Below are 12,098 nucleotides of genomic sequence, written 5' to 3'. Positions count from 1 at the left end.
TCTCTCTCTCTCTCTCTCTCTCTCTCTCTCTCTCTCTCTCTCTCTCTCTCTCTCTCTGCCTTTCCCTCCCCATGCCCTAAATGAGTTCTATTCTATATTATACCATGGTGTATGTGGCTGGTACCTCCATACCAAGCCTTTATCAAACATATCCCTTATTCTCCTTTACTTTTTTATAAAACACAACAGAGAGTCAAGATGAAGCCCGAAAATGTCTGTGATTCTGTTTTGTATTTGGGGATGGAGCCCTCTTACCCCTTATCAGGAAGATGAGTTTGCAAGAACGCAATGTCAACTACAAGACAAGTTCACCTAAACCAAAGAGTGAATTTATGTCTGCAAAGTAAGCATGTCTCTTCGCCACTCTGCCTTGGCTTCTCAAAATCCATAACCCTCGTCTAATCACAAGGAAGGCACTGATGAGTCTTTTTAAGGAATAAATAAAGAGCAATTAGCCAGAACCCAGCCTGGTGGCATAGGCCTGACATCCCTGCTATAACTGTTGAGAGATTATCAGGCGGTTGCACAGACACGGCGCTACACTTGCTATGTCACCAGCTGTCCCCAAAAGTATAACATCACAATCTAACTCCAATTGTCCTTTGGAAGCCTGGGTATGCTCTTGCCTCTATTATTTACTAGCTGTGTAAATGAAAAATAACAGCAATATCTGTTGTGTGGGTCTGCCGGATGGATTATATGAGCCAATGCTAGTAAAGAGCATCAGGACTGGGGCACATAACTATCACTAGGTTTCCTGTTCATATCAACCCCACATGGAAACTTCTGTTGATGCTCATCCCATTCTACACGATCCAGCTCTTCAGTCCTTGGGTTTTCAGGGTACTCACCTTTGCCCTTTGAACCCTCACAATTGCCACCCAGGCTCCCTGGAGACCCACTTAGTAGTACTGATGATCTCAGCCTCACCATCCCCTCTACTCTGCCTTCATTATACGGGTTATGTTAGATGCCGCCATACCTCATTACCTTCTGCTTCTCCATGGCTTGCAGCAGAGCCTTTGTGCATGGCCTGACAACAGGGTTGCTAATTGCTCACAGGCTCTTGAGTTCACATCCTGGCTCCGATACTTACTAGCAGTGCAACTACGAGTAAGTCGCTCAGACTCTCTGAATCCCAGTTCTATATGGAGAGACTTGCTGTGAGAATAAATCCAAGGGTGTTTTGGAAACTGGGGTTGGGGGCATAGTGGTCCAGCACAAAGGAAGTTATGAACAAAAGTTCCGACAGTTGGAGGTCAGCACACTTAGATGGCAGCAGTCACACACCTAAGTGTAAAAAATAACTAGTGATGGAAATTTGAGCCATAACAGCACGCTCCACCCCTCGGTCACAGCAGTTAGAATCAACATTGAAGTGGCTCTCCTTGCAGGGAGGAGACCTTGAAGTGGGAGGAGAGTTGGAAATGATTGACAGGGCCACAGCCCTCACCTGCTTCTTAAAGTGGGATGGATTTTGCAGCTCGTAGGGGTGCCGGGCTTCCCTCCCGGAGGCTATGGAGGCTCACATCACGCTGAGCCCCGACAAAAGCTGCTGCGGTGTTGAAGGGAGCTCAAATGCGCTAGCGTGGGTGAGGCAGTCCCCACCGGCTATATACCTGGCTCAGCGCCGGCTGGGTTCCCTGCAAGCAGCTCTCATTACCAAACTCTTTCTCAATCTGCTCTTTGCGCAAGCCCAGGACAGATCCCTGCAAACACCCCAGGAGCCCAGCCTGCCTGCTACCCAGGCCAGTGACTTAATCACCCACCAGTCTACCCTTGCAGCTGGAAGGGCGCCTGGAGAGGCAGCTTGAAGCCTTAACTGGTGCTTTTTCCCCCATCACTCACATCAAGTATATCCACCACAGGAGCAGTGGGCAGAATCTTCCAGCCTTGCTTTGTCTTAGGAATATCTACTACTGAGATAAAACACTATGAGCCTTTGTATACTGGAGGGATACTGATTTGTGTGTTAATTTTTGTACGCTGCTACTTTACCGAAAGTGTTTATAAGCTGTAGAAGTTTCCTGGTGAAATTTTTAGGATCACTTATATATACGTGTGTGTGTGTGTGTGTGTGTGTGTGTGTGTGTGTGTGTGTGTGAACATGCCCCCCCAAAAAAGAAAAAAGAAAAAGAGATAATTTGAACCCTTCCTTTCCAATTTGCATCCCCTTGATCTTCAGTTGTCCTGTTTCTCTAAGACTGCAAGTACTTTATTGAATAGGTACAGAGAGATTAGACAAGATTGCTCCTGGTTTTAATGGAACTGCTTTGAGTTTCTCTCCATTTAAACTGATGCCGGCTATGGGTTTGCTCTAAATTGCCTTTACTATGTTGCCTTGTCCCTTGTATCCCTTGTCCCTCCAGGACATTTATCATGAAGGGGTGTTGGATTTTGTCAAAGGCCTTTTCTGCATCTAATGATATGATCCTGTGGTTTTTGTCTCTCAGTCTCTTTGTATGGTGGATTGCATTTATTGGTTTATGTGTGTTGAAACATCCCTGCATCTCTGGGATGATCCCAACTTAACCATGGTGGATGATCTTTTTGATGTGTTCTTGGATTTGATTTGCAAGTATTTTATTGAGAAATTTTACATCAATGTTCTCACGGGGAAATTTGTCCATAATTCTCTTCTTTGTTGGGTCTTCATGTGATTCGGGTGTCAGGGTAATTGTGGCTTCATAAAATGAATTTGGTGATGTTCCTTCTGTTTCTATTTTGTGGAATAATTTGAGGAGTATTGGCATTGACTCTTTGAATGTCTGGAAGGGTTCTATATTAGAACCATCTAACCCTGGGCTTGTTGTTGTTGTTGTTGTTGTTGTTGTTGTTGTTGTGAAACTTTTAATTACTGCTTGTATTTCACTAGAGATAGTAAGTAGTAACACTTCTTCCAACAATGTCACCCCTACTTCAACAAGGCCACACCTACTCCAAAAAGGTCACACTTCCTAATCTTTCTCAAGTAGTGCCACTTTCTGATGATGAAGTATTCAAATATATGAGCTACGTGGGCATTTATATTCAACCACCACAATGGGTTTTTAAACTATGTCCTTATGATCCTCCAGATGTCTGTACCTTGTATCCAAGCATATTATCGGTGTTGGAGACAGATCCACGAGGGGCTTACAAAGGGCAGACTGAGAAAGAAATCAGGGAGACAACACCTTTCACAATAGCCTCAAATAATATAAAACATCTTGGGGTATGATAAAGTAAACTTTAAAAAACTTTAAGACACTGAAGAAAGAAATTGAAGAAGATATCAGACGATGATGGAAAGATCTCCCATGCTCATGGATCAGTAGGATTGATATAGTAAAAAATGGGCATCTTCCCAAAAGCAGTCTACAGATCCAAAGCAATTCCCATCAAAATTCTAGCATAAGACCTTCATAGATCTTGAAAGGACAATTTTCAGCTTAATACAGAAATACACACACATACATGCTAGCTTAAGTAACCCTTAATAATAAAAGAAATGCAGGAGGAATTACCATTCCTTACTTCAAATTGTACTACAGAGCTATAGGGATAAAAACAGCATGGTATTACCACAAAACCAGAAATTTTGATTAATAGAACTGATGTGAAAACTCAGGCTCTTCTCCATCTTTCCCCCGGCAGGCCGACATCTATCACCATGAAGGTCTGGCAGTTTTAGCAGGTACAAGATCTACCTGGGACACAGGCGGCGCTATGCCAGGACCGATGGGAAGGCTTTCCAGATTCTTAATGCAAAATTAAGAATCCCACTCCACATTCCTTTCCAAAAGGAATCCTCGGCATATAAACTGGACTGTCCTCTACAGAATAAAACACAAGAAAGGGCAGTCGGAAGAAATTCAAACGAAAAGAACCCACCATGCAATCAAATTCCAACAAGCCATCACTGGTGCGTCTCTTGCTGATATAATGGCCAAGAGGAGTCAGAAACCAGAGGTTAGGAAAGCCCTGTGAGAGCAGGCTATATGGGCTGCCAAGGAAGCAAAAAAGGCTAAGCAGGCATCAAAGAAGACAGCAATGGCTGCTGCCAAGGTCTCCACAAAGGCAGCACCTAGACAAAAGATTGTGAAGCCTGTAAAGGTCTCTGCTCCCAGAGTTGGTGGGAAATGCTAGTGTGGTAGATCAGAGTTTGAAATAAAGATCTGTCTTTAACTCTAAAGAAAAGAAGAAGAAGAAGAAGAAGAAGAAGAAGAAGAAGAAGAAGAAGAAGAAGAAGAAGAAAGAAAGAAAGAAAGAAAGAAAGAAAGAAAGAAAGAAAGAAAGAAAGAAAGAAAGAAAAGAAAGAGAGAGAAGGAGAGAGAGAGGAAGGAAGGAAGGAAGGAAGGAAGGAAGGAAGGAAGGAAGGAAGGAAGGAAGGAAGGAAGGAAGGAAGGAAACTCAGACACTAATCTATGGATACCTGAATTTTTTGGTTTTTTTTTTTTTTTTTTTTTATGAAGAAGCTAGATATACACATTAAGAAAAAGAAGACAGCATCTTTAACAAATCATTCTGGTCAAACTGGATGGCTCCATTAGAAGAATCCAAATAGATCCATACTTATCACCCTGTACAGAACTCAACTCCAAATGGATCAAAGACCTCAACATAAAAACTGAACCTGATAGAAGAGAAAGTGGAGAACACCCTTGAATTCCTTGGTACAGGGAAAAAAGAAAAGAAAGAGAAAAAGAAAGAGAAAAAGAAAAAGAACCTTTCTGAACAGAACACCATTCACACAGGCACTAAGATTAACAATTAATAAATGGAACATCATGAAACTGAAAAGATTCTATACAGCAAAAGACACCATCATTTGGACAAAGTGGCAGCCTACAAAATGGGAAACTATTTTTACCAACTACACATCCAATAGAGGGCTAATATCCAGTATAAAGAACTTTTAAAACTAGATATCAAGAAGACAACTAACCCAATTATAAACTGGGGTACTGATCTAAACAGGAAACTCTCAAAAGAGGAAACTCGAATGGCTGAGAACCACTTAAAGAAATGCTCAACATCTTTAGCCATCAAGGAAATGCAAATCAAAACAATGCTGAGATTTCACCTCACTCCTGTCAGCATAGCTCTGATCAATCAATAAGCCAAGTGACAAACCAAGCTGATGAGGAGTCAGAATAAAGAGAGCATTCATCCATTGCGAGTGGGAATGAAAAACGTGTACAGCCACCATGGAAATCAGTGTGGCAGTTCCTCAGGAAGATGAGAATCCATGGACATCAAGATCCATCTACACCACTCTTGGGCATACACCCAAAGGCCACGTCATTCTCCCACAGACCGTCTTCCTCAACCATGTTCATGGCTTCTCTATTCATGAGAGCCAGAAATTGAAAAGAACCTAGATGCCCCTCAACAGAAGAATGAATAAAGAAAATTTATACATTTACACAATGGAATATTACTCAGCCACTAAAAATAATAATAATAATGAAATTTGCAAGTAAGTAGATAGAATCCAGAAAAACAAATATGGTATATATTCACTTATATGTGGATATGAGTTGTTAAGTCAATGATAACCAAGCTACATTCCTTAGAACCACAGAGGACAGATATGGTGTTCTTTTATAATAAGTTCTGTGTCTTTAGTATGAGAAGACACACTACCGAAAGAGAAATGCAAGCACCAACCTAGCCACAAACCCTTTCATCTGCAATAGTGTTCTGCCTGCAAGATCTGCTAAAGCAATGGTGACACAAAGCTTGTGGGAGTGGCCAACCAATGTCTGATGTGACTTGGGGCCCACTCCAGGAGACGGAACCCATGCCCACAAAGAACCTGAGACTAGCTAGCCCAGGAACCTAGGCTAAAGTCAAACACTACTAGTGTTCCAAAAGGAAAAAGACACAGCAGTAAAATGACTCCTAAAGACATGCTGCTATACTCATAAGCATTCCTTGCTCAGTCACCATCAGGGAAGCTTCCTCCTCCAGTCGATAGGAAAAACTACAGAGACCCACAGCCAGACACTGTGCAAAGGGTGAGAGACCTTGAAACACTCACCCTAAATAGGATGTCTCCACCAAATCTCTTCCCTCAGGAATCAGGGAACCTTGCAGAAGAAGAGGCAGAAAGAGTGTAAGAGCCAAAGGGGACGGAGGATACCAAGAGAACAAGGCTAAGTCAATGTGGTCCAGCATGGATCTGAGATCACAGAGACTGAGGCAGCATGCACAGGGGCTGCAGGGCCAGCGTGGGTCTGCATCAAGTCCTTTGCATATATATTTTGGCTTCTAGTTTAGTGGTCGGTTTTTGTTGTTGTTGGGGTTTGGTTTGGTTTGGTTTGGTTTGGTTTGGTTTGGTTTGGTTTGGTTTGGTTTTTTGAGACAGGGTTTCTCTGTGTAACCCTGGCTGTCCTGGAACTCACTCTATAGACCAGGCTGGCCTCGAACTCAGAAATCCACCTGCCTCCCCCTCCCAAGTGCTGGGATTAAAGGTGTGCACCACCACTGCCAGGCTCAGTTTAGTGTTTTTTATGGCATTCCTGAGTGTGCAGACAAATGGGTCTGTGTCTCTTGTGTCTTCTCTTGTTTGTTTGGTTTTGGTCCAATCACTCTGTGTTAGTTTTTATTTTATCTTATTACATTTTATTTTATTATTACCCATTACAAGCCTGTTTTTTTTTCCTACTGAGAAACAGAAAGGAGGTAGATTTGGAGGGGAGGTGGGGAGGAACTGGGAAGAGAAGGGGAAATTTAAATCAGAATATGTTATGTGAGAAAAACATCGATTTTCAATAAAAAGGAAAAAATCATGACCAAGAAGGGACTTGGAGATTATTTGACATTCCTCTTCCAGGTAAAGTCCATCCCTCACATTAATTGTCAGTCAAGAAGACATGCCACAAGACAACCTGGTGGAGCCATTTTCTCAATTGAGGTTCCCTCTTGCAAATGACTGTAGCTTGTGTCAATTTGACATAGAAATAGCCAGTGCACTGCACTCTCTGGGAAGAAAATCATACTGCTGGAGTTAGATCATAGATGTCAGAAATAATCCCTGAGCTTGCTCCACATCATGTATAAAAATAACTCAGAATGCATACAGGACCAACTGAAATGCAAAACCAAAAACTACAGGATCCTTTGAATGCCTGTCTTAAATCCCAGCGCATATAAGGATCTAGGCCAGCCTTGCCCAATCACATAGAGAGTTACAAGCCAATGTGGGCTATGATTACCCTGCCTCAGACACATACCCCCATACACACACATGCACACACACATACACACACACACACGCACACACACGCACGCACGCACAATAAATAAATAAATAAATAAATAAATAAATAAATAAATAAATAAATAAATAAAACAAATTGTTTAAAACTTTAAAAATTTAGAAGGAAATAAGCATAAAATTTTATAACTAGGTTAAGTAAGAAACCTCTTAAAGCAGAAAATAAGAGGGAACCGAACATTTTGACTATTACATAAAATTATAAAACTTCACCTCTTCAAGAGACGCCTTTTAATGTTGGCATTATTATGTGCCACTGTGGCACATAACTGTCACCCTGGCACTCAAGTACCCAGAAGACTGAGGCAAGAGAACAGAAATTTCTAAGCCAAGCTGGGCTACTACAGCCAGACCTGTTTCAAAGAGCAAGAGTGAGAGAAAGAACACAATCTTTAAAAGCTATGACAAAATAACCACGGAGTGGGAGGAGCCAATGCAAACTTGATTTTATATGGGGGGCGGGGGGGACCCTACCTTACACCTAGACTATTAAAAGAACTGCACAACTCAAGAAGAACGCAAGCATCTCAATTATTAAAACAGGCCTAATGCTTTTTATCAGAGAAAGATGCACGTGGCAGATGGACCGTGGAAAGGGGGGATGCTAAGCCTCATTAGTCACCAGGGAAGGGGAGAGGAGACTACAGTGAGCCGCCGCTGCTGACCTACTGTCCCTAAATACCAGCAAATCAGCTTTGGGGAGCTTGGTCCATCTCTCCAGCTTGTTCCCACTGACACCCAAATTGCTTCTGCATAAAACAGTGTAGCGTTTGAACATACATCCCTGTGTGTCACTTACTGATACTTTCATCCTGTCTAGATTACTTACAGAACCTAATGCTGGATAGATGTATAGATCTAGGCGAGCAGCTGTCCTCTTCATGGAATGGTGGCAAGGGGGAGACTATACGACCCATGTGTGCTGCACGGGATGCTTTTTGAAGTACGTTAGGGCCACGAATGAAAAGAATGTACGGTGATCTGATGGCCGTCGGTGTTGTCAAGCACGCAGCTGTTCTGAGCTCTCCCATCTTACTGTTGGGAGTGTTCAGCTGACAAGTCCGTCACTTCTTGTCAAGTAAAAATGTGAAGCAGGAGCCCAGGAGACACAAAGAGGCGCAAAAGCACAAATGGTTTTTGGAGGAGCTTTGTAACAGTCCCCACTTGGGAACGTCCAGATGTCTGTGTGACGGTGAAGCGATGAACAGTAAGTAGATAACCCATAGAAGAGAATCAGTCCTTCTCAGCAATGAAGACAGTGAAGTATGTAAGCCTGCCGCCCTGGCTTGGGGGAGGTTGCAACGGGTGGACTCTGGATTCTAGAGGAGCCTGAATTCCATAATGAGTCGTCTGGGAGAGGGGGAGGAGGAAGAAAGCAGGAGTGTGGTGGGGCTTGCTGGCTGAATCTGTCAAATCACATCCATCTGCACCCTGGAAAGGAGTCTGCTTTATAGAAAAGAGACCTCACTAAACATGGCTTTTTAAAGCATGCAAAACAGCGTGTGGGATACAGCTCAAATGTCTAGCGTGCCTTGAAGCCCTGGGTTCCATCCTCCAGTATGGCTTAAGTTAGACATGATGACAAAAACCTACAGTTCCAGCCCTGAGGGGGTGGAGGCAAGGAGATTAGACATTCAAGGGTATTCTCTTCACTTCTCCTAGCTTTCAATGGTATAGAAATCAGAATGGCTGGCTGTAGGCGTAGCTCAGTGGTACAGAAATCAAATCGGCTGGCTAGCGGTACAGCGTGATGGGGGAGCTTGTCCTCACCATGGCTGATCAGCTTTTGTTTCCTTACACAACACAGGACCACCTTCCTGGGGATGGCAATGGCCACAGAGGACCCTCCCACACCAATCATCAATCAAGAAAATGTTCCAGAGACGGGCCCACAGCCAACCGGATGGAAGCAATTCCCTAATCCAGGTTCCCACTTCCCAGGAAACTCTGATTTGTGTCAAGATGACAGAAACAAATCTTAGTGCAGTGGCACATAGCATAGTGACCCTGGAACCCTGAGAGGCTGAGAAAAGATTGTGAGTTTGAGGTCAGCCTGGTCTACCAAGTAAGACAATGTCTAAAGAAGGTAGCGGGGAGAAGTACAATTTGAGAGAATCATACCTGTAGGGGCTTCTAAACCAATCATTATGTAAATATTCATGTGTATTTGGTGAGTCCTAAATACTATTCCAGCCACTGGGAGTTGGGATTATAAAAGTACAAGTTGCTGAGGTAGATCTGATATAGGGAATGGCTTGTTCCAGGTGTTCTTTTAAAGTCCTCTCACTATCCTACTAACACAATTGTTAGCAAAAGCCATGTCTTTCCAGATCTGGAGACTGAGGCATAGGGAGATTATTTCCCTGTCAGGCTGACTAGGACTAGAGTCAAACCTGGAATTTTAGCCCAGAAATTCCAGCTCCAGGCACTTTCTCTTCAGACACCCTGCCAGGTTCTAACCTCTGCTGTGTGTGCCCTGAGGTACCTGGGAACCCGACTCAGAATGCCACCTCTCTTAGGTCAATTGGATGCCCTCCAACTCTCAGGCCTAGTGAGGTTAAGGTTCCCAGACTGGACTCCCAGTGAAATAAGATCCCACATGGCTTGGAGCTGACGCAAGCCGGCTGCCTCTCTACCTGCAGAGCTGCTGAAAAGCTTGCCTCTGGGGTGTGGAGGAATGTTCTGCCTGGCCCGAGAGCTGGATTTTACTATGGCCACCCCTCCAAGGCTCTGCCCACAAATAGCCTGTCCAATAACTCTGCTAGTTTCTGGCTTGACGGGATGAAAAGGATATGTCTGCCTCTGGGACGTCAGCACCACTTCAGGAAGCAGTGTGGGGACGAAGCCAAGGGCATGCTGAGCCAGCAGGGACTGCTCAAACTGTTCCAGCAGAAGGTTGGGGAAGGAGCCTGGAGGTCATGTGTGCCCGGGCCTCCCACTGTGCAAATAGGAAAGCCAGGTCCAGACAAGGGAGGTGGCTTGCTTCCTCCTCAGGCTCCTGCCGCTGCCTTGTGGAACACAGGAAGATGCCAGTCTTGGAAAACTACACCCCTGCCCCAGCCTACCTATGCAACTTAGCATCCAAATCCTTTTCTTTTTTCTGTTGTTCCCAGAGAGTGGCCTTGAACTCCACTCTCATCTCCGAGTCACAGAAATCCTCCTGCTTTAGCCTCATGGATTACAAACATGCACCATCGCATATGGATAGCATGCAGGTCTACGAGCCCATCTGTAGGATGAAGATGATGACCGCCCTGGAGAAGGCCACCAACCCTGCTCAGATGGCTATGGTTACAGCAGTCCCTCCTTGTGTGCTCCCTCACCTGGTCTGCCACAAATAGTCTGGGTTTCGAGAATTAGCTTCTCTCCATTGAGGCACAGCCTCTGTTTCACACTTTGACTCTTCCCTGGGTGTGGGAGGTTCTCAGGCTAGCAGCAGCAGCAGCCTCACCCAGGAGCTAGCTGAAAATGCAGAGGCTCAAGACCCACCCAGCCCTGATGAACAGGCTCTGCCCCCCAACAAGGGCCCCCCCAACCCCAAATGTCCTTCCTTCCCATCACTTTTTCCTTCCTCCCTCCCTTCCTTCCTTCCTTCCTTCCTTCCTTCCTTCCTTCCTTCCTTCCTTTCTCCCTCCCCCCTGGCCTTTTTTTTTTTTTTTTTTTTTTTTTTTTAAACAAAAAAAAAAAAAAAAAAAAAAAAGGTACTAGCCATGTATCCCAAACCATTCTCAAACTCTGGGGTTTAAGCAAGGCCAAGTGGTACACACGTGATCCCAGCACTTAAGAGGCTAATGCAGCAGGATTGTCCCAAGTTCGTGGCCAGCTACAGCTACATGTCAAGAACAGATCTCAAAAAGAAGGATCTGGGGCTAGCTCTGATGGTAGAGTGCTTACCCAGCACACACGAAGCCCTGGCTTGCCCCTGCCACCATCTAAACCTGTTGTGTCAACACTGGGAACCAGTAGGGTTATTTTGCTATTTGGGATTTTGAGTTCAACCTGGGCTAGGGACCCTGCCAAAAAAAGAAAAAAGTCAGGAACACCTGGATTCAAAGCTCAAGAGATCTCCCTGCCTCAGCATCCCAAGCATGAACTTTACATGGACACGTATCACTGGGTAGTTTTGGTAGACTGAACACTGGGCTTTAGTGATCTGCTACTGATAAGAAACATGGATTGAACCACACTTTTTTAACCATTTGGAAAATACTTTATGAATTTGTATTACCCATCTCAAGGATAAGGAGGCTAAACTTGAGGTAGGTGGTGGCATATCCCACACTGTGACCCTCTGTGAGTCCAGGCCTCTCTGCCTCAGTAGAACCTGAGGTTATGATGAGTCTGAACCCCGCTCTCCTGGTCTGCTTGTGATTCAGACACAAGCTGAGAGCTGGGGACCCCAGTCTCCATCTTCTGCCAGAGGAGGGGTGTGTTCCGAGACCAGGAAGGTGCTAATGACTACATGTGGTTAGACAAGCCTGAGATACTACATGGCTGACCTGTGGGTCATGGCGACCAATGGGCTCTGCTCCCCACCACAGCCATCCTTTCAAGTTAATGAGGAGCGCCAGCACTTCAGATCTGGCAAAGCTTCGAGCGCAGGAGGAAAGAGAAAGAGGGAGTGTGACAGTGGCCTTCCTCATCACCACACACCCATATTATAGTGAGGAAAGGGCGGTTCAGAGAAGTATGGCAACCTGTTAAAGGCCACAAAACAAATAAGCATGTATCTGGGGCTCACGTCCAAGCCTGCTGCCTTCTAGCCTTGGGATTGTCTGAGTTTTGAGCCTGCCATTCAGGCACTGCCCTGCCAGGAAGGCAGTCAAACTTGTGG

At 44.7% G+C, this 12,098-nt stretch overlaps 1 pseudogene; it reads left to right on the top strand.

The window, feature by feature from the left end:
* Window positions 1-1,517: 1,517 nt before the first annotated feature.
* LOC110310050 lies at window positions 1,518-4,128 on the top strand (annotated as a pseudogene).
* The last annotated feature ends 7,970 nt before the right edge of the window (window positions 4,129-12,098 follow it).

The sequence above is a fragment of the Mus caroli genome, chromosome 15 (genome assembly GCF_900094665.2).
Source record: "Mus caroli chromosome 15, CAROLI_EIJ_v1.1, whole genome shotgun sequence".
In the NCBI taxonomy this organism is placed as follows: Eukaryota; Metazoa; Chordata; class Mammalia; order Rodentia; family Muridae; genus Mus; species Mus caroli.
The sequence above is the reverse complement of the archived record's forward strand: the minus strand, read 5'-3'. Positions and strand labels throughout refer to the sequence as shown.